The 24,804-nt window shown below is 51.3% G+C and overlaps 1 long non-coding RNA gene across 1 annotated transcript in view; it reads right to left on the bottom strand.

The window, feature by feature from the left end:
- LOC309860763 overlaps nt 1-24,804 on the bottom strand; it is a 78,930-nt gene that overhangs the window by 4,509 nt on the left and 49,617 nt on the right. The window contains exon 4 of the long non-coding RNA XR_014309612.1: nt 16,440-16,543. This is a non-coding gene — a long non-coding RNA (uncharacterized lncRNA). The remainder of the gene's footprint in view (nt 1-16,439; nt 16,544-24,804) is intronic.

The raw sequence follows: 24,804 nt of genomic DNA, 5'->3' as shown, positions 1-24,804 counted from the left end.
CAAGAGGATGTGTCCTCCAGGACCTCAACCCTTCCTTTGAAACCACACTTGAGAGCCTGGATTTCCTCGGCTAAATACTGCTAAAGCCTAACTCTAGCACCGGCTTGGGCCTCTTCCCTAGAGCCAACCTCTTTTTTTAAAGATTTATTTATTTATTAAAGATTTATTGACAGAGAGAGACAGAGTGAGAGATGGAACACAGACAGAAGGAGTGGGAGAAGGAGAAGCAGGCTTCCTGCCCAGCAGGGAGCCTGATGTGGGACTGGATCCAAGACCCTGGTATCAGGACATGAGCCGAAGGCAGATGCTTAACAACTGAGCCACCCAGGCGCCCCTAGAGCCAACCTCTTGAGGCAGACTCTGCCTCTGATGTGAGCACGGCGGGGCCAGAATTGGCTAGTTGTTAGGAGGGGCTGGTGTATGGAGTTTTAACCCTCACATGTGTACAAACTCTGGGGTGTATGGGACAGAGCGAAGGTGTGAAGAGAAACGGGGGGGTGGCCTCATACCACGGTCCAGCTCCCCCACTTCCACCATGTTCTGGTGCAGAAAGCCAAGGAGTCCAAAGATTCTAGATTTGAACCTGACCTCTCAGGTTCAAATCTACTTGACAAAGTAGGCTTTGACAAGTTCAAAGGATAGAACATACTTGATTTAATAGTTTGTCCATGTACCATATACATGTGCTGAATAACAATTTAGACCAAAAATTAGCAGCTTAAGACAGCACACACTGATTTTCTCACAGTTTCTAGGGTCAGGAACCTAGGATCTGCTTCGCTGGGTTTTCCGTTTCACGGTCTCTCAAGAGCTTGTGATCCAGCCCAGGGTCTTGTGTCAGGCCAGGGTCTATGGTCTCATCCGAAGGCTCAGTTAGGGAAGGATTGACTGCTAGGTTCACTCACTGGTTGTTGACAGAATTCAGTTCCTTCTTGCACTGGCCTCCCCCACACAGCAGCTGACTTCCTCGAAGCAAGCCGGCCAGAGGGAGTAAAGAAGGTCTGCTAGCAAACAGAAGTCACAGCCTTTTGTAACCTATTGTAAAAGCGACACCCATCACCTTTGTCATATTCTACCAGTTAGAAGCAAGTCAATAGGCCAACCCAAGGGCAAAGCACCAAGTCCCCACTTGCTGTCCCCTGAATGTCCCACCCCAGTAGTCAGGTAGAACCCAAATGCTTCACTTTGAGCCAACCCCAGACTGTGCGCACACTGCTCCCATCCAAGAGCCCAGTGCTCCCCCAGAACTCTACCCTGCACCCTGGACAGACGAGCAAAGCTCAATTCAGAGGGAGCTGCCATGAAGGACAGAAATTACCACCTCCTGTTCCAAATACCAGCTGAGCTAATTGCAAAAGTAATTGCAATTGAAAGGTCTAATTACCAGGCTGGGCCAGACTAGCGCCTCCTCCCCGCCTTTGGGGAGCCTCCTGCTGCCTCCTGGGGGCTGCAGACATGGTGGGAATTCTGTTCTGGAGGGAACAGGAAGTCTGACCTGTGTTCCAGAGACCAGACTGCCAGAGATAGGCCCCCATTTGCTCCCAACTCCCAGATAAGCCTCGGCCGCCCCACCAGTGGCCTCTCCCCTTGTGTTTCTGCCCAGTCCTGGACTCTTAGCCATGTGACCTACTCCAGAGCTACACACCAAGAGCCGGGAAATAGGAACCGAGGTTCCCTCACATTAGCATTGGGCCTCAGGCCTCTCTCTTGCCCTTCCCTCCCCCGCTTATCACTGCATCAGACACACATTGGCCCTGCTGGGGGCCCGGCATTTGTCCTCAGCCTGGCTCCTCGAAGGACACACTCATGCCTGTGTGTGGCCACCGGCCTCTGGATTCCCACACAGACCCATTCCTGGCACCTCCTGCCGGCTGCACGCAGGCCTGCAGAGCACATCTGGCTCAGGAAACTACCGGGCCCGACCTGGCAAGCCCAGCACACAGCACAACACAGGTGCTCCTCAGCCTCTGAGGAGGGAACAAAGGCAATGAAGAGAGACCACAGAGGCATGCCCTCCCCTACCCTGCAGCAGCTCCAGCTGCCTGCTGCCCTCCGTCAGGCACCCGCCAGCTCCCTCTCCACACCCCCAAAATGGCTCTCTTTGGGCCTAGCCACGCACACACCATCAACATACCCCCTGCCCAAAGGGGAGGCTGGAGCTGGGGCAGGTCTTGCACAATCCTGGAGTCAGGCCCCAGCCCCACAAGGTGGGTTCTGGGAGAGGGGCTGGTGGTGGTCTCCAGGGGGGCACATCCTCCTGGCCAGCGACTCCTGGGCTGTGCAGAGCAGCATGGCTGGAGGGCCAGGCCAGGGTCTGCCAAAGCACGGGAAGCACAGCAGGGGTCCCTCTGCCTGGGTCTCGGGGTTGCTCTGGGAGAGCTCTCTGTTCTGTCAGAAACTTTCTAAGTCAGGGGTGGCCTGGCCACTCTCCTGCTCAGAACCTTTTAACAGGACCCCATTGCCTTCAGGAAGAGCTGAATCTCTTATTTGAGCCAACAGGCTACTCCCTGCCTCTTATCATTTTATTCTCCACAGTCCCCTGCTGCCCCAGGGCCCTCCCCAGGGCTCTGGCCACACCACCTGCCGGGCTGACCGGGTCCACCTGCTCCTCAGTCTAGCTCACCCCTGCTTTGGATCCTCCTTGATCTGGGGGCAAAGCCAGATAAAGTGGAGCCCCAGAAGTCCACGCAGTCTGGGGTGGGTCTCCAGAAGGGAAGGAACACTAAACGACTACTGCAGCACAAAGGCCGAGCTGTTCCCTTCACAGCGGACATACTGCTCCCTCTGTACCATCTTCCCTCGGCTGCCCCTCCAAACTTACCCAACCTGTTACCTTCTCTGAGCAAACTAGCCCTCGCCCCTCCCACCACTCCCCGTTCCTGCCCAGGCTAGGGTTTCCCAGCATGCCCTGTGCATGGCTTCACGGTGCCCACATCACCCCCATCATGGGCATCTACCTGTGGGCCTGACCCTGTCATGGGCGGGGGCCTCCCAGAGGGCAAGGGCGATGCCCAGTTCTCAACTTTGGGGCAGGGTTGTGCAGATATCTCTGGAGACAGGTTGAATGCATTCATAAATAAACAAACAAGCCAATACATAAACATCTGTTATCTCTTCTGGAACGTTTCAGCTGTCCAAAAGCAGAGGCTATTCCACCAGGTTTCCCCAAACCCACCCACAGTAGCTACAATCAGCTCAAACTCCCAGCTCAAACCCTCCAACTGCCTGGAGGCCAGGCTCACGCCGTCCACCAGGGGGCAGTGCAGGGACACGGATGTGCCCGCCGCGGCACCCGCCGGCAACTGCCCTTCCCGAAACCTTCTCCCTGCAGAAATCCTCTCCACCCAGCCCCACCACTGCAGCTCCCAGTGCCACTCTTCGGCACTGCTCGAAGGAGAAAACTGGGGCTGAGGAGCCAGGCAGATCCAAGATCAAACCCCAGCTCTACTATTCCCATCTCGCTGTGTGAATTTGGGCAGGCTCCTTCCCGTCTCGGAGCTAGTCTTCTAACCTGCAGGGTGGCTGAGATGCCCACGAGGGCCTCTGAAAATGGTAACCTGCCAAACTCGGCTTGGTTATTGGTTACTTTAGCATAAGCAGTTGTCTCAGTCCACTGTCTGATTCCCAAATGATGTCACATTGACTTGATTTCAGCGTTTGGGGAAAACGTGGAAAATGCCAACCTTATAATAAGGTTATAAAAAGCTCTGATTTGGTCTTTATTAAAGACATTATAAGCAGTTTATTGATTTTTTTTTTGAGGGAAATGAGGAAGCAGGAGCAAACCCTTCTGGGTGCCAACTGAATTAGCAGCTGGGAGTTTATTACATGGGAGACACAGCACAGCAGGGCGTTGACACTGGTTTCTGTCCCTTTGCCGTCCCCTGCCACAAACCACGAGCTCGTCCAGACTGTAAAGGAGATCTGTACCCCTCTGTAGCTCCGGTGCTCAGAACGGGGGCTGGCACAAAGCTGGTGCTCAATAAATGCACACTGCTTTGCTCTAAAGAAGGCTTTAGAAAATATTTCCGTTCCTACTATGCACTTGGGTTTCTGTCTGCATCATCAAGAGTCCTTGGCTGCAAGCCCTAAACCCTGATGTGAGGGATTTTAATCTACTGGAAGAGTGTCAGGTAGCTCCCAAAAAGAAGGGAAACCCAGAGGATTGAACTCAGCAAATGCCAGAGCTGCTAGGGGTGGGGGCGGGGGGAGGAAGCTCTTCTCTCTGCCAGGTTGCCTCCGCTGTGATGAATGACCTCTGGGGGTCTCTCCCTATCATTCAAAACCACGTCCCTGGCCTGGTCTGGAGAACACAGCCACCTTGATAGACAGCCCCAGGACAACTCCACCCATAGTGCCAGAGGGGAAAATTCCCCAGTGAAGGGGGCAGGGAGGCTGGGGATGCTGAAGACCAGCAAAGGTCCACGACTCAATCCAATACAGCCAGTCCAGGCAGGGACTCCAGCCCCCGGAACTCTCCCTTAGTTCCCAGAGCCCAGCCTTGCAGCCCAGGGCATGGGAAGGTGGCAATGTTGGGGACCAGGTGAGATTCCTCCTTCAGGGTGTGGGAGAGCCAGTCCAGGAGGCAAAGCCCATGGAGGGCAGGGCAGAGTGAGTGAGTGACACAGAGAGGCCTTCAGTGCAGGTATTAAGTCCTAGGTGCTCATCACAGCTTGTCTGGCTTCTCTGAGCTCAGATATATCATCAGGAAGGATTTTTCTGGGCAAGCATATTTGCCCTCCATGGTCCTTCTGTCCAGCAAAATCCCAGTACATGGGGTCCACAAGGCCTACAGAAATGCAAAGACTCCCTTGTCTTTGAACACACACATACAAACACACACACACACACACACACACTCACCAGGCCCGTGATAAAGATGCCCTTCCACATCTCAGTCATTCAACAGCAAATTTCTAGAGAAGGGAAGCTGGCCTTGAATTAGCTTCCTCACTCATTAGCTGTATGACCCAGGGCAAGTGATTAATCTTGAAGCTTCAGTGTCCTTCCTCTGAAAAATCTAAGTAACACCTTCCTCACCGCTTTGGCACATCGCATGAGATCACAGATGAGGGAGTACTCCGTGAATCACGGAACTAAGCAAATACACGAGATTATTTCCAAGTTGTCAACGTGGCCCTTGCCTTTGGTGACCCAGGAACTAATTCTGGTTTTCAGTGGCAAAAGCCCAGGGCCTTTTATTAGGGGGTAGCAGAGCCCTTTCTGTCTGTCTGTCTGTCTCTCTCTCTCTCTCTCTCTCTCTCTGCATTTTGCAGACTGGCTCGTTGGGGATCCTGTAGCCCCCCGAGTCCAGCATCATGCTGTGGATCCATGCCGGCCTGGGAGAGGAGAGTTCTGTGAGGCCCATTCCGGCCACCAGAGACTCAGCCAAAGTGCACGTTTACACCCAAAGTTGGTAGTTACCAAAGCCACATGTGTAGTTAGGGTCATGCTAGCTGCTACAAAAATCACCCCAGAGGACGCCAAACACTTGAACCCAGCAGAAGTGTTATTTCTTGCTCAAGCAATAGTCCCATTCAGGAAAACCCAGCCCATGCAGAGAGGCCCTGCATTTCTTTTTCTTTTCTTTTCTTCTCTTTTTTTTTAAGATTTTATTTATTTATGTGACAGAGAGAGAGAGAGATCACAAGGAGACAAAGAGGCAGGCAGAAAGAGAGGGGGAAGCAGGCTCCCCGCCGAGTAGAGAGCCTGATGCGGGGCTCGATCCGAGGACCCTGAGATCATGACCTGAGCCGAAGGCAGAGACCTAACCCCTGAATCACCCAGGTGCCCCAGGCCCTGCGTTTCTGAGCTCTGTTGCCCTTCACGGCGGCCCATAGACTGGACAGTTCTTGCCTGAGCATGTGCCTTTCTCACACGGTCTTGCTGTGGGCAGCAAAAAGGAACAAAAAGCACACCAGCTTTCAGGCTCTTTCTCTCTTCCCCACCAAAAGGCTGCTTCCCTGGCCCACTGTAGGCAATGGTTCCTTAGATGTTCTCACCTGCAAAGCAAGAGGGCCCCGCTTTGTTGCCTGGGGCTGCAATGTCCTTCCCACCCCGGGCCCAGTCCCAGGCCACGCCGTGTACATTGTGATGGCAGCACCAGCAGTTCAAGGCACCAATCTCCATATTAATCTGAGTAATACACTCTGCCGAAATGTAGCTCCACGATGAATAAGGCCTCAACACGTCTGAATCGGTTCTTCACGCCATGGCGGTCCCGAGCCTGTACTCCTGCTCAGTGGGACCTCTTCCTCTTCGTCAGGAGCAGGCTGAGGCCTCCACCACTGGTCGCCTTGTCCCCATCTCCTGCCAGCCTTAGCCAGGGAAGAAAATGTGGACGGACACAGCTGAGCCTTAGCTCCAAAAGGGAGCTTATCGTTTCTGGCTGTATCTCCTGCGCTAGAATTCAGTACTCAGCCCACGGCCACCTCCAACTACAAGGGAGGCAAGAACCAGGAAGAAGAGAAAATGGATTTGGGGGGACCAGCCAGGAGTCAAGTCCAATTCTATCTTTGGGCAGGAGTTCTCCCTGACCCACCCTGCCTGCCTAGTACACCACCTACTGTCATTCATTAATTCAACAAATGCGTACTTAGCTCCTGCTCTGGGCAGGCCCTGCGAGGGAACAGCGACTGAGGAATCAGACACTGTCCGTGTCCTCAGTGAGCTCACAGCCTGATGGTGGAAAAGAGAAACATACATTCCACCCCGGCATGAGTCAAGCCGATGGAGAGTGTGCAGGGAAGGGGAGCCAATGAGCTGTTGAAGTCACGGAAGACTTCTCGGGGTGGAAGTGGCGTGTAAGCAGAGGCCAAGCTGCTGTGTGCATTCTCCCATGGAGGAGGAAGGTTCCGAGTAAATCCCAGGCAGCGACAGATCTGTGAGCCCCAGGCAAGCTGCGCAGTGGAGCAGGGCTAGCTGAGGGGGGCAGACCTGACTCCCAGCCCTTCTCCAGCAGGGACCCCGGGGAGATGACTCTTTCTCTGGGGGATGGAGGGAGGGCGGGGCAGAGCAAGACAACCAGAAGATGAGATGTCAAGTACTCAGGGGTGTGCCAGTTCCCTCTGGCCACGGCAACAAACTTGCCACCAACTTCATGGCTTAAAAACAACACAAATGTATTATTGATCCACCGCGGCTCTCAAGAAAGCTCCAGAGGAGAATCTGTTCCTTGCTTTACCAGCTTCTCAAGGCAGCCTGCATCCCGGGGCTCATGGCATCCCTCCAAACTCCACGTCTGCTCTCGCAGCCCCTCCTCCTGCCTCTCCTGCTCACAAGGATGCTTGTGATTACACGGAGCCCCTTCTGGACAATCCAGGACTGTCCCTTCGTCTCAGAGCTCTTAACTCCATCCCATCTGCAAAGTGCCCTTTGCCACAGAAGCGCACATATTCACAGGCTCTGGGGCTTAGGATGCGGACATCTGGCAGTCAGTCACCAAGACGGTGCTCAGACAAGAAAAGGAGCCTCTGGGCAGAGAGTCCAAGCATCATGACGAGGAAGCCAGGAGGGCTCAGAAGTTAGAAGGAAAGGTGGCGGCAGCTGGTGGCAGGAAACCCATTGGCAGGATCAGCCCCCGGACACAGACACGTTTCGCCTCACCTCCATCCACAGTCCCTCTTCTGGGAGCCTAATTTTCCTTATGGAAATAGTTCTGTACCGTCTTAACCCAGGAGGTGGGCCATGACCCAGCCGAAGCCAACCACAGTCTTCCATGCCTGGTCCAGGGCTGGGCATGGCCCAAGTCAGGAAGTGAGAGCAATGAGACTGTTCTCTGCAGAGCCAGCGGAGAGGTGCTGCCAGTGAGCATCTTTGGGAGAGCCCCTCTGAGACAGTACATGGGGGCAGCAGATGTGAATAACAGAAAGAGATATGACATTGTTCGAGAATCTGGATCTACCTATGCCTGAAGCTGCCTCTGGACTTCTCAATTACGTGAATCAAAAAAAAAAAAGAAATCCATTTGGGTTTAATTCCATTTCTCTCAACTACAACCAAACAGGTACTGATGAACCCAGCCTCTGGCTCTAGTCTCAGGTTTAGGGACTGCCTGCAATGTCTCTCCCTCTTTCTCCAGTATTCTCCATCTTTCAAGACTGTCACACCGCCTCTGCAAGGAAGCCATCCCTGATTCTCCATGCTCCCAGCTCACCTGCCCCTACCTAAAAGGCTCCCAGTAGGATCCCAGACTGTCCAGATGGCCACCTCACCCAGGTGCCTTCTCATAGCCCCCTTGATCTTCCCTGTCCCTTCAGCCTTAGAGATGAGCTGCCTGTCTGTCCTCTGGTCACTTATATCTACTCGAACATGACCTTCCACCAGTCTGGAAGAACCAGATGCTAAGCTGCAGGATAGTCAACAGCTGCCATCCTGGAGATCAGGGAAAGAAAAGCAATCCTGGGCCCTCGCCAAGGGTTGCTGTGCCCTGCCCTTGACCGGGCCCCCAAAAGCCAGCTCATAGCTTCTCACCCTGAAGTCTTCTCTGCAAGGCCAAGGTCATCCCCAACACAGGAGCAGTGAGTTCATCAGTCATTTCCCCCAGATAAAGAGAATCAGAGAAGGGTCTTTGAAGGTCTGGTGCCCTAATCCTTCCATATCTTTGCTTGAGTATCTACTTGAATATCTCCAGAGACAGGAGATATCCTGGCAAATGATTCTCTTGCTGGACAGTGGATCCAAATCTGTCCTCTACACCTACTTTCCCCCAGCCCTCCCCCAGAGCACCTCTCTGCCTGGCCTTGACCCCCTGCTTTCCAGTGCTGCCCAAAGCCCCAACACTCACTGGCTGTGCAGTAGAACAGTCTCTGAGGTCCCCCACCACTGGCATCCCACTCACAGGCCCCTCCCTTCTACCCCAAGTATTTCTAGCTGTCTCCGGAGGGGTCTCTGACATGGAGTCTGTGTCACCTCACGCTGTGCCCCCTCAGCCCTTCCTTGATGGGAACATACTCTGGGCTGCCCCTGCAGAGAGCACAGGCGGCCACTCCAGCTCCTCCCGCAGAAGGAAGCCGTGCCCACTAAGAGGAAGACGCAGTGAAGGTGTGGAGCGCAGTGAAGGTGGGGTGGCGGAGGGGTGCCACCGGATACGAACATCAGACTTTGTGAGCCCAGATGCTTCTCAGGGAGGCTAGCCAAGACCTCTGTTCTTCCCTCAACCTCCCACCGTCCAGAAGCTGCCCCCAGACCTGGTGTGTAGAGCCCCGCTCTCCTCCCCAGCAAGCCGTGTGGGTACACAGCCCAGCCAAGCTTGGCCTTTAACCAGGGCTGGCAGGGTGGACAAGGGGCAGTGTGGTGGGGGCGCCCCACCCCATCATTCCATGAATGTGTATTGTTACTACAGACCTCACTTAGGAGGTCCCTCTATGCAACTCGGGGCAAATCCATGCTTGCCTCTCAGTCTCTTTCTTGTCTGTAAAATGTGCAAGATTCTAGGCTCTGCCTTAAAAGATGGCTGGGAGAAATGAATGAAATGATGAAGTCCTCAAAGAGCAGAAGATTCTGTTGTCACACTATTTCTATCCTGACAACCACACAGCTAGGAGGTGTTCCCATTTCACAGAGGAAAAAACTGAGGCTCAGGGAGGCTCTTAGCACTGCTCAAGGACAGTGGGGAGGATTGCAGTGAAGCCGGAAGCTCCTCATACCAAGCCACTGAGTCCAAATTTACGGGCTACACCGTCAGTCCCAGCAGCACACCGGGGGTGAGGAGCTCTGAGTCACTTCAGGCCAGGTCCATGGTCCAGTGGAAGAAGACAGACACACAGACAGTAGCACCTCCAGGAGGAAGAGCTGTGATGGGGTCTTGGGGGGCTGGGGGAAACCACGGAGGGTCCTAACCCAGGCTAGGGAGTCCTGGGGAGACACACGAGAGGTGACTTCTTGACCAGGCCCTGAGGGATGAGGGCTATATGTGGAAGTAGCCCCCCAGTTCCTCAGGGAAGCAGCTGGAACAGTGGTAAGGACATGGGTTCAAAGCCTGGCTCTGGGGGCACCTGGGCTCAGTCAGATACGGGTCTGCCTTTGGTTCAGGTCATGATCTCGGGGTCCTGGGATTAAGTCCCACATCAGGCTCTGCACTTAGCAGGGAGCCTGCTTCTCCCTCTGCCATTCCCCCTGATTGTGCTCTTGGTCTATCTCTCTCTCTCTGACCAATAAATGAATAAAATCTTTAAAAAAAAAAAAAAAAAAAGCCTGACTCTGCCCCTCTGCTGTGTAAGGAGGAAGTTTGCCTTCCTGAGCCTCAGTTTCCTTATCTGAATAGCCGGGGACTTAGTAACAGCAAGGTCTTGTTGGTAAAGATGCCTGACATCCCATAGGAATGTATAGTCCACAAAGTCTCCAAATGCTCACAAAGTGCCTCCTGCCTGCCCAACCCTGGATGCGAGATTAGCATCACCTCACTGGGCGGACAGAGATGCTCGGCTCCAATGGTGGACGGACTTGCTTACGGTGGCATGGGTTCCCGACCAACCCTGCTCTCATTGAGTGCGTACTAAGTGCTGGTCGCCACAGCACATCCTCCAAACGTCTCTGGGAGGATGGGGTTGTTTGTTTCCATTTCACAGATAAAGGAATGAAGATCCATGATGGGGACCTGCACAAGATCGTCAGGGACGGGGGTCCGCGCCAAGCGGCCATGACAAAGGCCACCTTCAACCTCTTTGAAGAGCACTCCTCGCAAGCTCCTCAGCAACCAGGCCCCGCAGACGGCCCTGGACATCTCTAGAAGTCGACAAAAGCCCTTTGGTTCCACAGTGGTCTTTTAAGTTGACGGTGTGATAGCAAGGTCCTGTTTTTCTTTTTTCCTTCTTTCTTTCTTTCTTTCTTTCTTTCTTTTTTTTTAAGATTTTATTCATCCATTTAACAGAGATCACAAGTAGGCAGAGAGAGAGAGAGAGAAGCAGGCTCCCTGCTGAGCAGAGAGCCCGATGTGGGACTCAATCCCAGGATCCTGGGATCATGACCTGAGCTGAAGGCAGCAGCTTAACCCACTGAGCCAGCAGGCGCCCCGCAAGGTCCTATCTTTCTGAGGAAATAAGCTTCTTAGAGGGGGTTGAGTTAGCTGCTGCTAGAACAGTGGCAGACATAGGTTGTTTTTTCACCTGCGAGATAGAAATAATGATCCTCACTGATGTCTCCTGCCTCAGAGAGCAGAAACCACCCTGGTTTCCCTATGGGACACACCTCCTGCCACTCGCAGCCAAGGAGGTTTGGAGGGGACCAAGCCCCCAGCCGTACCTCCAGGCATGGAGCCCAGCAGGGCTGGCCAGTCCTCCAGCTGCAGCATTTGGACCCAAGTCCCAAGATGCTCCGTGCATCTAATGGGAAGGGAAAGTGCTTTCAGTGCCAGGGTTGAGAGGAGACGACAGGAGCAAAGGCTGCCCCCGAGTGAGGGTGACACAGGAGAGCAGAGCCAAGAGCCAGACACCACATGCCTGACCGGCTGTCTGACTGCAGCCTTGTTTTGACTAAAGCAACCCCAACGATATTTAATTCCAGGAACCAGGAAATGTCCCCCTTTTCTGAAGTCTCCCTTCGAATCCGGTTTCTGATACTTGCAACAGCAGAAGGTTGACGAATAAAATAACCCCAAGTGGAGTTAAAATATCACATTTGCCATGAAAAAATACAAGAAAGCATTAACGTTTTAATGGTAGTAATTAAACAAACAGGAAAACAATCAAATTAAATAAGAGAGTTTTCTTCATCTAGAAGGCAGTACTTAAGGAGAGAATGATTTATTTAGAGCAGAATAAGGGGGGAAAAGCGGAGAATTCTAAAGAAGGCAGCTGGGCACTCGGAGGGAGAATCCGTCATAGACTGCGCTAGGTGCTGGGTGCTTCTCCAGCGGTGATCTAGTCCATCCTCCAAAATCTAGCCTACTTGGTGGTTTTACACCCACTTCTGCACACAAAGACATAGACGTTCAGAAGAAATGGACACTTTGCCAGGGACACATACAATTTGCATCGAGCTCCATCTCACCCCGAGTCTGAGGCTGTTCATTCATCAAATAGTTCATTCGGCCAACACTTATTAAGCGCCTGTGGAATACCAGACCCTAGGAGAGTTCTGTGATCACAGTCTCTGTCGGCTACCATATGAACATTGTAGAAGGTATCCAGAAGTGGGAATCCATCATGAAAGTCATGGCCAGCTCCCATGAGGATGAGGCCCCAGAGGCTGTCCCCACCTCCACCCACTTCTGGGTCACCAAACACAAGGTAAACATTCAGGACCGTCTGACTGTAGAGTCTGCATGTGTCCCATAGGACAAACACACCCCTGGGCCCCAAGACCAGCACACCCTCTGTCTCCAGGACCCGCACACCTCCTATGCTTAGAACTCACACATCCTCTATTCTTGAGAAAAGCACCAACAGTTTGGCCTAGAAACCCTTCGACTCTTCCTTCTCCAAATAAGAACTCCCTTGCAGAAAACCACACCACCTCTACCCCCTGGTTCAAATGAAATGCCTATGCTTTGTAAATCTTTTTTAAAGTTCCATCCAGAAACTCTGCCCCTGATGGGAGACCCCAGAAACTCAGAGCCACACAAGGTCAGGCTGGACCTAGTTGAGCCAGGACAGAGCATGTGAGTGCCTCAGTGATTACCTGCTAGGTGCACCCCGGTCGCTGAAGACCCCCAGGCCCCTGGCAGAAGACTAGTGCTGGTCTCCACAGCACAGAGCAGAAAACAGCCTCCCACAGAGGGCGAAGCCTATAGTGGCCCAGGGCAGAACCCAGACCCCTCTGTTCCCAGAGGCTGTCCTGACCGGCCCTCATCTCGCCATCCTTGCCAGCACCTTGAGAAGCGGTAACCGAGTAGGAGCAAAACTGAGTTCCAAACCAGTTCTTCTTAGTTGCAAAAAGAAGCTAAGGGCCCCCCTCCCTGGCAGCGGCAGAGTAGGGCTGCAGGGACTGTAAGGAACAAAGTCACTCACATTCGGCCCTGACATCTTCAAAATATATCACAGCACTCCGGGAACGTGTCTCCTTAGGTCCATAAATAATTGAGAACCTGAGCGTCCCGTGGCATTTCTGCTGAAATCATCGCTCACCCACCCTCTCCCGGCTTCCTGCAGTGGCCAAAGATATTCCTCCTGATTTTTTAAAATGCGGGGTTTTGTTGAACTAGTTTTTGAATTTAGCCTCTAGTGAACCCCTACTCAGGCCATGCCCTGTCTTGGGCACTGGAGACATAGAGACAACCTGGACCTGGGCCTTCAAAGGAGCTCAGATCCCGCTGAGAAGGGAGAGGCGGTACAGACCACTGGAATCATCCCGATGTGAAGTATTCGCCAGCAGGAGCCGTCGGGAGCAGGGAAGAGTGGAAGGGGTGTGGTTAACTGCAGACCGGACTGGCAGATCTGTGCCTTGCAGGGGGGGACAGGAGGAGTCAAGGCTGGGCCCGGTGGGGGGGGCCACCCTGGGGAGAAGGGTGTTCTTAGAAAGGGGCGGGGCTAAGTGGGGAGCCAACCTAACAGTGGAAGGCTCTGCCAGAGCCATGAGATTCCTCTGTCACCCCACCTCAGGTCTTCAGTCAGGCTATAACACTCACAAAAATCACACGTATGATGAGATTTTGTGTTGCTGAAGATGGCAAGGGTGTCGAGGTGTGCACACCAGTGGTCAGCCTGAGGGGACGCACACAGACGGGGAAGCCAAGGGTCCTGCGGAGGAAAGCCAAGGACACGTGGAAATCGGGGAGGGTGTGTACTGATACAGGCTCTGAAACTGGGGAGTCTGGCCAAATTCACCACCATTTTCCAGAAGCAGGTGGCTCCAAGAGACCAGTGTAGCATAGCTGGAGTGATGGGAGGAACCCACTGAGAAAGGAGTGGCTTATCCTATCTTGGGGGGTGGGGGCTGAGGGTTCTACAAGAGGGATGACACTGGAGGTGGAGCTAGGAGGATGAGTGAGGTTTGTCAGCAGAGAAAAGGGAGGCGTTCCAGACAGAGGAACCAGAGGGTGGGGACGTCTGTGGTCTTGGCTCCCCCGTCCTGCTCATTACTTGATTTGGTAACCGCCCCCTGTTTCTCCCCCAAAAAATCCCCACTCTGGATCCCTGTGGTTTAAGTGGAGCCAAGGCCACTCTTCTAGACACTGGAATGGCTAAAGGATCCAGGCCTGGGCAATCAGTACACTCCAGCTCCTGCCGCCATTGGTGGGGGGACGCGTGACCCCAGGCAGCCAGTGAGAGTCAGCGCTGGGAACTTCACGGGAGAATCTAGAAAAAAGACTCTCTCCTCCTGAAGCTACTCTTGCAGATCACCACGAGGGGACTTCCTGCCCGAGAATGGAGTAGATACAGAGGAAAGCGTATTCTAAACAACATGATTGAAGCGCTTCTGCATGGCCAAAGCTCCCTCCGCCATTGGGTATTCAATTACGAGCACCAACAATTTCTCTTTTCTTGCTGAAAAGTACTCGAGTTGGCTTATCACACTGGTGATCTCCAGGACTGTGACTGTGCAAAGGCCAAGAGGTGGAAGATGTCCAGTGAATCTAGAGGCTTATCGTGAGCAAGAAATGCAGTTATGGGCAGCTGTGGCCACATCACAAAGAGCCGTGAAGGGAAGCCAAGCTGGGCCAGGGGAACCAGGAAAGGACTTGAAGCAGGGGAATGACAGTTTGATCTAGGTTTGTGGACTCACTCGGTTTCCTCAAATGTGTTTAAAACCTAGAAAGAATTCATAAGCAGCATGTGAACCAGACATTTTTCTTCTCCAGTTTCTCAGTGTGAAGGTGCTATTCAAGCTACTGAGATCCCCAAGAGGACTTGTCCAGGAAAGAGAGCTGGTTGAATGTTTGGCTGGAGACTAGCATGTCCACTGGTACATTCAAAATGCCAGCTCATTGGAGTGTCCACGCTGTCAGTCTCTCTGATCCCGCAGAGGGGGAAAGAAGACCATTTGTGTATTGCTGACCCCAGAAATCAACCTGAGGACACACAGAAGTCTTTTGTCCTTGCCTCTGCCTGGGCTGATGGAACAAGGAACTAACAAAGCTTACAGATAACAGGACCAGATAATGAGTTCTTTGACACTAGAGGTGTGCAAATAGCCAGAATGATTAACACAGTGTAACAGAGTTGGTGAGACATGGCATTGCTGCCCCCATTTCATCACCTCTCCCCATATCCCAGCCCTTGGTCATGTGACATTAGAATCCCTCTCATTAAAAGAACAGAGTCTGTTTTCCTGACTTTGGGCTCAGCCATATGACCTCAGCCAACAGCAGGTGAGAAATGGTGACAATCAGCCCTTTCAGGCATAGACTTTAAGAGACTGTGGTGTTTCCATTTCATTTCTTGCACTTCTGAGAACGTGCTCCAGTGAGACCACTACTGGGCCATAATTTTCCATGTCTCTACACAGCTTAGGAGAAGACAACAGGGCTGGCTATGTAATTTGCAGGTCCCACTGCAAAATGAAAATGCAGGGCCCCTTATTTAAAAATTATCAATATTTTCAAGATGCTTGTAGCAGAGCATTCAACCAAGGTTGGGGGGAGGGGGCTTCTTGGTGTAGGACCACACACAGTCTAGCAGGTCCCACACCTAGGATGCCAGCTCTGGCAGAGGCAGGGATAGCTTCCATTTTAAGTCAGGGTGTGCAAACTGTGGTTCTCAGATCAAATCTGGCCTACTGTTTGTTTTTGTATGGCCCTAGAGCTGTGAGTGGCACAGTTGGTTAAGCATCCGACTTTAGGCTCCAGTGGTGATCTTGGAGTCATGAGATCGAGCCCTGTGTCAGGCTCCACATTCAGCACAGTCTGCTTGAGATTCTCTTCTCCCCCTCTCCTCCCACCCCTCTCCCCTGCTTGCTCACTCTCCCTCTCTCTCTCTCTCTCCCTCCCTCAAATAAATAAATAAATAAATAAATAAATAAATCTTGAATAAATATTTAATTGGTTGAAAAAAATCAAAAGAAGAACACTATTCGTTGTTGTTTGCAAATTATATGAAATTAAAATTTCAGCATTCCTAAAGTTTTATGAAACACAGCCCTAATTATTCACTTACATCTTGTCTGAGCTACTGTCACACCACAACAGTCACTGCACCCAACACTGCGAGGTCCACAAAGCCTACAACAGTCACTTCCTGACTTGTTCCAGAAAGTCTGCCGACCTTGTTCCTTGTCCTAGACAGACAAGGGTCATCTGGTCAACCCTCACCCAGATTGCCTGAGTGCCAACAAAACCACAGATCTCTGGGAGGCATGCTTACTGCTGTACGCACCCCCCTCCCCAAGATTGTGTTGTTATGTGCAATGCAGCAATCACAAAGTATTCAGGCTTAGATCCAAGTTAAGGTTTCTTCAAGAATGTATGTGGGATCATTTCAAGTGGACGTGGAGGAGGCTTACACGGCACCGAATCGCATCATAAGAAAGCCTGACTGCTTTCCCCCTTCTCTGTAAGTCCTTACCTTATCAAGGAGGGAGCTTGGTGCTGGTAAGTCTCTAATGCTTTCCACACTCTTGGTCATTCTTTGCAACAGAGATAGGTCACACGTTGGGTAACAGCATCCCTCTAAAAAGGAGAAGAGGGTTGTTTACACTGTATTTCTTTTGAGGATTTATCTTCTACTTCTGTCAAGCAAGACTAATTTCCCATTTATGTCTGTTTTTGTCCTTTTTAAAAGCAATCATTGATGCCAAAATCATGAGTTTATTTTAATAAAAATCATAAAGGCCATCTTAGCTAAATAAAGTTTTTAGCAAATCGCCATGCAGGTATAAAGTCAATCTGAGGGGGGAAACCACAAAAGCAGCAGACAAATGGCTGAAGTTCGGGAGGCACTGACACAGAAAACTTCTGGAGCCCCTCCCTTCTCCAGTTGAAGAGTGGGAGGAAAAACGGGTTACACTAGGAATGACACCCCCTGGTTCTGGCTCTCTCTCTGCTGCTCACCAGCTGCTGAACCTTCAACAAGTTATTTCACCTCTCTGAGCTTCAATCCCCTCAATGCAAAATGGAGATGATACTTACCTATCAGCATGCTTCCTCTGTGGCCCTTACTAACAGAGTCCCAATTTTATTCAGGTATTTACTACTCCCCTAGGTAGCCACGAGCTTCCTAGAAGCTGATCCCAGCTCCAGAAGTGGCCTAATTGCCCTTCTCCCCTGCCAATGAGTTGTCCAGGAGTAGATGATAAACCAGCGCTGGCCACGGAGGCATGAAGAGACTATTCAGGACATTCTGTGACTTCTGAGAGAGAGTCACTAAAAATAATGCACCACTGTATTTGCCTGAATATTATTGGGTCCAGAGATGGTTCCTGGAACCACTGTAGCCACTTGCCTCTGATGCAACCAACACTAATACAAGAGAAATGATACATGGACAGACCCCAGGTTTGATGATGTCTTCGAGCTGCTGAATCAACCAACCCCAGAGCTAACCCCACCTCTGTAAGTGAAATATGTGGGATTATAAACGTCCTTATTGTGCAAGCCAGTCAAAGATGTGGTTTCTATCACATGCCATCAAAAGAATCCTAACTGATACAGATACTGGTATTTTATGTTAAATAGCTAGATTAATACATCCACAAACTGGTCTACTTGGCTTGTGATTATGTATACAATCCTTGGCACATAAGCACCTGCAGTAGAGACTCGCACTGGCTGGCCAGTGTTCCTCCCCCATTCTCCTTGCCAACAAAACCCACACTTCATCCAGGGAAGCGATGTGCCCGGTTAAAATACTGCATTTCCCACCTTCCCCTTCAGTTCTGGCCAGTGATGTGCAAATGGAAGCAGATTGTAAACATTCCGGGAAGACTGCCTAAGGGGGTTGACTCAGCCCTTCCTCTCTTCCTCTTGGGCCCCCAGTGGAATTGTGGAGTCTGGATGGGATTCCTGGAACCACTGTAGCCAGGGGCCTGTGATGAAGCCAATGTTCATAGAAGAGAATCGGAGCTCCAGGAGTCTTCTCGGGCCATGTGGTGAACTTGAGGACAGAAGCTAGAGCAGCAGAGCATAAAGATGGAAGAAGCCTGGATCCTTAATGAATTTGGGGAGCATCCATGCCAGCACTGAACTATTTTTATGCAGTAAAGTAAACCCTGTGTGTTCAAGCCTCTGTTACTTTGGGAATTCCATTACACGCAGCAACATCTAATCCTGATAGTGTTTCTAATTGGAAATCCCTTGTTCTTTATTGAAAAGCTGATGTCTGTAAATACATAAAAGTGTGCCTGGAATAACTTTCAGAGACACAAAAGCCCTAAGATTTAATATGATCTTTATTGACGCTTGGATTCTCAAAAAAAAACTTAGAGTTGGGGAGAGAAGAAAAACAGGTCACTTATATGATATGCTTAATCAGAAACTAGTCCATGCAAAGCACCCAAATAACACTGACTTCCAGATTATTCTGATCAATTAGTCCAACCCTGTGATTTGACATGTGCAGAAATGGAGGCCCGGAGAAGAGAAGTCATGTAGCCACTCAGCAGTGCAGGCAAGACTAGAACTCTCATTTCTTCACTTTTGCCTGTGATCAAAATTTCCCATCTTCTGATCCCTTCTGCAAGGCAGTTAGGAAGTGCTCAGGGAGCCCCTGGCTGACCACACCCCCTCCAGAACACCCTCATACCACCCCCTCCGGCCCCAGCAGTGATCCTTTGTCTTAGTCCATCTGGACTGCTATAACCAGATACCACAGACTGGGTGGCTTATAAACAACACAAATTTAATCCTCACAGTTCTGGTGCCTGAAAGTCCAAGTTCAGGGTGCCAGCATGGTCCACTGAGGACCCTTTTCTTGGTCACAGTGTTCTTGCTGTGTCCTCACTTGTCAGAAGAGGAGGAGGGAGCCCTCCGAGATCTCTTTTGCAAGAGCACTAATCCCCCAACCATGACAGCTGGGCCCTCACTGACCGAAACACTTTCCAGAGGCCCTCACCTTCCAGTAGGATCACATCGGGAATTAAGATTTCCCCCAAGACTTTAGGGTGGACCCACACCTTCAAACCATAGCATCCCTGTCCTGGGCAGTCAGCTCAGTTGAACAGTCTCTCAGTTCTCTTCCAAGTTCAGGATTCCCTAACTTGTTCAGGACCAGAGTGAAGGGAAAGGATTGAGAGTCCTATCCTCTTCCATCTGTGTGTCCCCCTGTCTCCGTTCCTGTGATGCCTGGGAGCATAATAATGTTTAATAGAAAGAAGGACAAAAGTGGGGAGAGGAAACAGGCTGAGCCTCTAAATAGTATTAAAACCTGGAACAGGAGTAGGGGGTGTACAGCTTCCTTCCTTCCTTCCTTCCTTCCTTCCTTCCTCCTTAAGGGTCTTCACAGTCCTTTCAGCTGCCCTATCTCCCATAGGGAAGGTGGGAGCTGTAAGACATCACGGTGACTAACACAACCATGGAAGAGGGTCTAGAGGGGTCTGACCCCACTGGAAGAGCAAAATGGAAGATTGGAAGTCTCCAGAAGCTGTTTTGATGCTGTTTCTCTGCCAGGGAAATATCTGTTATTGAAAGAATCTTATCAACATTTTCTTAGTGCTGTTATTAAAACAGCCAACTTGCCCTAAGCTGATGAATTTTGAAAGAAGCATAAGAAATTTTAAGAATTAAAAAAAAAAAAAAACCTTTGAAGCAGAAAGGGTAATGAATGTTTAAAATCTTGGCTCATTTAAAGCTTCTCTCTGGAGCAGATTAACCCATTCACTGATCACAGTCCAAAAAAAAAAAAAAAAGATTATTAGCAGATTCCAAGAACCATATTAGGTATTAAAATATCTCTGACCCTTTAATCCTTAGAAGAATCCCATGATACAGATCCTGGTGTCCCACCCCCAACCCAGCCACAACCAGAGGAGCTGGCCTGGGAGACGGCGGCAGCTCACACGCTGGTCTCCATGATGTGCCCCGGTCACGCTCTTATCCTCCATCACGGTCCACCCTGGGACTCGGCCAGAACAGATGGCCCACTTAACCTACCCAAGAACAACCTCTCATGCCTGCCTGCCAGCCTTCAAACCTTCCGGCCTGGCCAAAAAGGTCAAAAAGCTCTTTGGGGCGGGGGGGGACAGAGGGAGGGGATGCTGTTTGGGTCACCTCCTCCGTTCTGGTTCTCCTTGGCTCAGAGGAACAGGCTGCTAAGCAAGAAAGTGGAGGGGAAGCTGCTGCTGGTGGCCCTGAGGCAGACTTGGAGCACTCCAGGGAGGAAACCCACACTGAGAGAGGCAAGTGTGAGCTCCACAGAAGATCAGCAGCTCACAGAGCTTCCAACTCAACGGGAATGAGCTTCCTGTCACTAGAGGTATGCAAGCTGAAGCCAAGCCACCACCTTCCAGGAATGCGGTGTGAAGAATACCTGCCTTGGGTGGTTCTGGCTCTCAGTGGCATGGAAATAACCCTTATTCCAGAAGTAGTTATCACAACTGACATCATGTCAACGTGTACAAGACCCCGCTCTAGGTGCCCACACAACCCCAACAGTTCTGCAGGTGGGGAACATTAGCTCCATTTTCCAGATGCTCAGAGAAGGTCAGTGGCCTTTCCCAGGGCCACACAGCTTGACCACATCCAGCTGCTCCCACACCTATGCTTTTGCCACTCGGAATCTTGCCTGAAGTCAATACAATTTTTGGAAAGCAATCTTTCCAGAAAGGATGATGTTCTCCTCTGCATAATACTGACAGTCACTAGGTACTGCAAGTTTGCTCTGTGCCAGGCACTCCTTTATCCACTTTTTTGCAGGTATTATCGAATTTAATCCATCCAGAGCAACTTTCCCCTTCACTGTATGAAGAAACTGACCTGCAAAGGGGAAGTCACTTATCCAGGGTAGCAGAACTGGTCAGAGGTGGGGGAAGCTTGCCCCCCTCCTTTGAGATGCTGTCAGCAGGGGGCAGACCCAGCCTCAGTGCATGTGGGAGAAGAGGACAATGAGAAAGGAGGCGGGTGGGAGTATAGGACAGCATCCATAAAGCTGTATAGGCGTATAGGCGGGGGGAGTATAGGACAGCATCCATAAAGCTGTATAGGCGTATAGGCGGGGGGAGTATAGGACAGCATCCATAAAGCTGATGGGAAGCTGAGGAGGACCCTTCTGGCAAAGGGGCCTGATGGCAGACGAAGGAGTCTATCCTAAGCCCCGGGGGGTTTCTATGGGCGTCTGTATGGCCTTAGTCAAGTCACTGCCCCTCTCTGAGCTTAGGATAGACCCTGGCTTAAAGCAGAGCTCTAAGTCCAGCAGGGATAAGAGGACAGTTGGGGAAACTGAGGCAAAAAGAGTTGGTCAAATCTATGATTCCATAAGCCCAGACCCTGCAGGCCTACTCACCAGTTTCCCTGCTGGAAGTGCTCATTCCTGCTCTGGGGGCAACTGAGAATGGAGATCCCCCCAACTTACAAATTATTAGGTCCTTACCGTTCAGAGAAGAAGCAGGGGTAGCCCTTGGCAGCTACCAACCCAGCCTCTTGCGCTCTCAGATCCCATTCGCACCCTTTCCCTCTGCCAACCAGGACCTGCAAGGGGCCTGTCTCCAGCCAGCTTCCAGGGAGCTGACCCTATAGGTCTCCTTCATTCATTTGTTTATTCACTCAGCAAACGTTTATTGGGCACCAGCAATGTCCGAACCCAGAGCTGGGCACTTTCAGGCCCACACCCTTGCTGCTCTGGGGTGGGGCTAATGACCCACCGTGGGCTGGGAGAAAGGAAAAAAGTCAGCTGTAGTCACACAGCTAAGAAGGAGTCGGTCCATACTCCAGCCTACAGCCTTGCTGCCACGCCAGCCAGGCTTGGCCCACTGTGTCTGAGATAAACCGACAGCTCGGGCCCTGCTGCCTGCGCCATGTGTGTGCTTGTCTGAAGGTCCCGGATTTCCCACCGTCCTGGCACCTGTCACAGTTTAGCAGGTTACCATGGTATCGCTCCCTAGCACCCCGGGCAGCAGGGACCACCATCTGTTTACACGGCTGTCAGAGGAATTGATGTCATGCGAAATTGTCAGCTCAGCAGGATGGGAGGAGGAAGAGTGGGCGGCTCTGAAAGCTTCCAAGCCATCAACACTCATCTCGATCAAAGCCTGAGCAAGTCGCTGCTCCCCTGAGAGGAACGGAGAAGGAGGATAGGGAAAAGAATACCTCCCAAGAGGAAGAAGCAGGTGGCAATAGTAATAGTATTATTATTTCCATTTTTATCATCATTTACAAGTCACAGGCTCATTTCAGCCTCTCGCAGCCTGGAAGGTCAGCGTCACCATTAGCTCCATTTTACAGATGTTCCAAACTGTGAAACTGAGGCTCGGAAATGTGAAGAGCCTGTTCAAGTCAGAGGCAAACAAGATGGCAGGTCCTGCAGGAAGCAGTGCCTGGTCCTCAGGCTAGGAGGCAGGGAGCTGCTTTTGGCCAGAATGGGAGGCAGGTGTGCCCCCAGTGGCCATCCCAGGGACGCCAGCACAGGACAGTTTGCCCACTGACCATGCCCACAGAAAGTGGGAGGGAAAGGATGTGAAGAGCACCAGGCTGAGAGCAGGGAGCTGTGGGTTCTAAATTACAGCTCTGACACAAACACTGAAGGGCCAAGCAGCTGGGCAAGAAGGGACAAGCCGCTGGCGTTTGCCATGGCCAGGGCACAACTAAGGGACACTTAAATATCCCTGGAACTGGAACTGGAATTACTTGTCAGCTCAGCACCCATCCCCTTTTCCAATAAGAGCCTAAACCCCTCTCGCCTCACTCCACCGGTCATCCCCACTGGTCACCGCCAGATCACCAGGATCTAATCCAACCAGTGTATCTCAACTCCCAGCCATGATGATCGGCTCAGGCATGGGCACACAACCCAAAAGCAACCATTGAGTCAGGAAAGAGAATCTCAGGGCGCCTGGGTGGCTCAGTCGGTTGAGTGTCTCAGGTCATGATCCCAGGGTCCGAGGATGGAGCCTCCACATGGGGCTCCCTGCTCAGTGGGGAGCTTACTTCTCCCTCTCCCTCTACCACTCTTTTGTTCTCGCTCTCTCTCTCTCTTCTCAAATAAATAAATAAACAAACAAAAAGGAAAGAGAATGTTTCCTGCTGGTCTCATAATAGGAGACAATACAGGTCAGAATTTGGCCACTATCTTGTACCATGAAGGCAGAGCCTGCTGAGAAGGGAGCTGGTGGATCAGGGAAGGCAAGGCCAGGAAAGAGAGAACAAAATATTTCCCCTGGGTCCAGCCAGTCCTGAATCTATTGAACTCACATCAACCAATAGATTTCTCTTTTTGCTGAGGTAACTGAATTTTGTGTCAGTGCCACTTAAAATAGTCCCGGTTGGTTCACCCCCACTTATCTCAGCCAAAGAACCCCATGGGGTTGGGAGGAATCATTGAAGAAGATGCCTGGGTTAAAAGTGAGACACACACACCCAAGGGCAAAGTGAATGACAACAGATGGTTGCCGAACTGTCCTCAAAGGAGAGTGGGTGGGCTAACTGCACGAGTTGTGCAAGTTGGGAACAGAACAGAATTTTGAGAATAGGGGCCAGGCTGAGACCGCCACAAGGGTCTCTTCTCTTCATTCTTCCCCCCGCAGTACCCATTTCACCTCTAAATAAACGTCGGCCAACTATTTAGAAAATACTGACTCAAGAGGACCCAGAGTATTAGCCTGCCTCAGTGACTCACTTGTCTCCAGCCAGCCTGTACACTATAAAACCTCATAACCTTGGACAAATCCTGCTCCTCTCTGGGCCTCAGTTTTCTCATCTCTGAAGTGGGGATCCCATTTGCATTAACCATGAAGAAAGGGAGGCCGTGAGGGACCAAGCTTGCTTGACATCTGCCATGGAAGGGCCAGGAAGAGCTTGGATTCTCTCATCCCACGTTGTAAAGCCACAGTTCCCCCATTTTCAAATAAGCCAAAGTTTTCTCCATTCAAGAATCTGTCTCTCCTTACTTCTTAAAGACACAAACTGAAATATTTATGGATGAAGTGCTACGATGCCTGGGATTTGCTTCAAGATAATATGGAAGGGAGAGAGTAGGTGGAGGTATAGATTAAACAGAATTGGCTGGGAGCTGTCAGAACAGGGATCAGGGACACAGGAGGGTTTATTATATGATTTCTCCACTTCTGCATAAGTTTGAAATTTCCATCATAAAATGTTAAAAACAAGAAAACAAGACCCCTGGCTTGCTATCAGTGTGGGCTGCTCTGACATGTTTCAGTGCGCTACACCCACAGCCTGGGACTGTCTCAGCCCCGGGGGCGGGGGTGAAGTGTTCCACGGTAATTGACGAAGATAATATATTTGAGCTTTGCACTTGTTGGTTTTGTTTTGTTGTTGTTGTTGTTGTTTTCCTCTTCCTGCAGCTCAAACAAGATGGCAGCTTCATGCTCCCTGACTTGCAGGAAGGCTGAGGCCGGGCAGGAAGACAAAGATGCCTAAGTCTCCAGTAAGAGCTGGGAGAACTGAGAACAGGGTGGAAACCGCCAGTTCTACCAGAGCCGGGACTGGGAGCATCGCTGTGGTGACCAGAAGGCATGGCCCATGTCCAGCGACGGAGGGAACATCTCCGAGCCTTTGGGGAGGCCTGAGAACGAGCGGCCTTCGCCTTAAACCAGAAAGGAGGCTATTTCCATCATGGCTGACACTGCCCTTCCAGTTTGTCAGGTGTGGATTTTAATTTCAGCCAATTTAGAGAAATTGAAGAAACTGATACAGGTGGCCATGTGACAGGGATAGCAAGATAATGTCGGAGGTTCTAGAGTCCAAAGAGCCACAAACTGGGCCTAGTTTCAGTCCTTCTAAGGTGTGAGACCCTGGACATGTCATTTCCTCTCCTCAGACTC

This window comes from Mustela nivalis (genome assembly GCF_964662115.1).
Source record: "Mustela nivalis genome assembly, chromosome: 3".
Taxonomy (NCBI): Eukaryota; Metazoa; Chordata; class Mammalia; order Carnivora; family Mustelidae; genus Mustela; species Mustela nivalis.
This window is presented reverse-complemented; position numbering and strand designations above follow the sequence as displayed.